This window comes from Stegodyphus dumicola, chromosome X1, assembly GCF_044657685.1.
Source record: "Stegodyphus dumicola isolate Sdum_Otavi_A_Nest chromosome X1, ASM4465768v1".
Taxonomy (NCBI): domain Eukaryota; kingdom Metazoa; phylum Arthropoda; class Arachnida; order Araneae; family Eresidae; genus Stegodyphus; species Stegodyphus dumicola.
The window spans coordinates 192,980,860-192,983,065 of record NC_140780.1 but is presented as its reverse complement, the minus strand read 5'-3'; positions in this window follow the sequence as shown (position 1 = coordinate 192,983,065).

Genomic DNA, 2,206 nt, shown 5'->3' with positions numbered 1-2,206 from the left:
ACTGTGGCCAGATGATTTCATAAAGGTGGCCTTTTCATCCACCATCCTGCATGCCATTGACAGCAGACCATTGGCAGCACCATTTACAGTAGTATAGAATCGAGAATGCAAAGTATGGTTACCTCTTCAATGGACCATGTCTGCTTTTATGGATGATAATGCTCAGCCACATAGGATTCATGCTGCTGAGGAGCTCCTGTAAAGTGAATATATCTGCAGAATGGATTGGCCTGTGTGCTACACGGATTTAAATCCAATTGAACATGTGCCAGATACTTTAGGGAAACTGCTGGCAGCATGATCTTGCCATTTGGAGGATATTAGACCAGCGGTTCTCAACCTTTTGACTAAAGCATACCGTCTAAACAAAAATTTGATGCTAAAGCAAAGTTTAAAGTTTAAAGAAAATTAAACAATTAGCAGTAGTAGCAATAAAAGCTCCCTGAGATATGTGTTGCAGACATTGAAGACAATAAAAGATTTTGAACTTAACCAATTTATTAACAATATAATAAAGAATAAAAACACAGAAAATAAATTTCAACAATATCAGAGTCTTAGGAAAAATATAATATAACCATCATTCATCAAATAATATTTTTACCTGGTCTCCAAAACACTGGCATTCTATACAAACAAAAATTTCAAAAAACAGTAATTATGCGGCCTAAAAGTGAAGCTGGCTACACATTCAATAAGTCCATAATCAGTGGTTAAGAAAAACACCTGAAATTTAAATCAAGTTCTTGAAAACACTTAAAACCGGCCTAACTCCGTTTGCACGAGGAATCGCCACTCACGTGTTTTAAATGCCGCCTTTATTGAAGAACATGGATACCGCCCACAGCAGGCACTCATATGGTAGCCTCTGGAACAATCATTTTATGGATATGAACCAAGGAACTTTTTCCGGAACAATCATCCCGCGGACAGGCACCAAGGAACTTTATTCAGGAGCAGCCATCCCGCAAACCGGAACCAAGGCACTTTAATCACCGGACTGCATGCATCCTTCTGAAAGGGCTGGAAACCGCTCACTCAAGTGCCAGGAAAGCAGGAACTAGAAGGCGTTGAGCTTGGATCTTGGATCATATCTTTACTGCTGGCTTTAGCTACTAGGAGCTCTTACCAGTATATTATCAGTATATGCCTTTCAAATACTTCAAACACCTGACTTTTCTCCACAATGGGGTACACTACCACGTAACGAGAATATTCGTCAATAAAGGAAACGAAATAACGTTCACCATTCCTACCTGGAATGTTAATAGGTCCCCATACATCAGAAAAAAACCCTTTCAAGCGGTCTCTTTACTTGAATACCTTCTAAGGGTCTATAGGAGATTCGTCTTTGCTTATTGATTTGGCAATGTTCACAAAACAAATTAGGTGAGTGCTTTAACACAGGAAGACCTCGAACTGAATGTCTCTTACTAGTCCTGACAATAGCACCATAATTTATATGACCAAACCGACCATGCCATAATTCACTATTGTTATGCTGAACTGTCGATGCCTCAAATTTTACAGATTTGCCCCCCTATTTCACTATTTTCGGGAATACATGATAGTTACTTCCTATCAACTTAGCCTTGTACAAAGTTTCATTTTCATCATCAGTAACTTTAATTTGCCCATTTTTACCATAAAATCTTGCTCCATTGATATCTAGGTCCATATATTAAATTTCGTCTCAGCTCAGGTGAATATAACACATCTTTAAGCAAAATAACCGTATCCCCAAATTTCATTTTAACCGTACCCTTACCATGAATTGGAAAAGTTACCCCGACAATAGCTACTAGCATATTCTCATTTTTCACAGGAGAAAAAGTATCAAAACAATTCACGATTTTTACAAAAATGATGAGATGCAGCTGTATAAAAATCCAACTATCATCATTTTCTTCCAAATTATTAACATTAGTTTGAGCTATAAAATGGGACTGAGCATGGGAATTATTTTTACCTTTACTCAACTTGGGTTTATTCTTACACTTAGGAGATGCTTTATTACTACTAGATACAGCTGAGGAAACAGAAGAAGCAGGTGAGGGTGATCTGGAAAAATTACCTTTCATTCTACAGTATTTTTGAATATGACCTAGACGGCCACATTTATAACACTTGAGCCCTTTAATCTGCTTAAATTTGGGTTCACAGTGAGTACTTTGAACTTCTATAGTCTTATTGGAGTTTTCCCTAT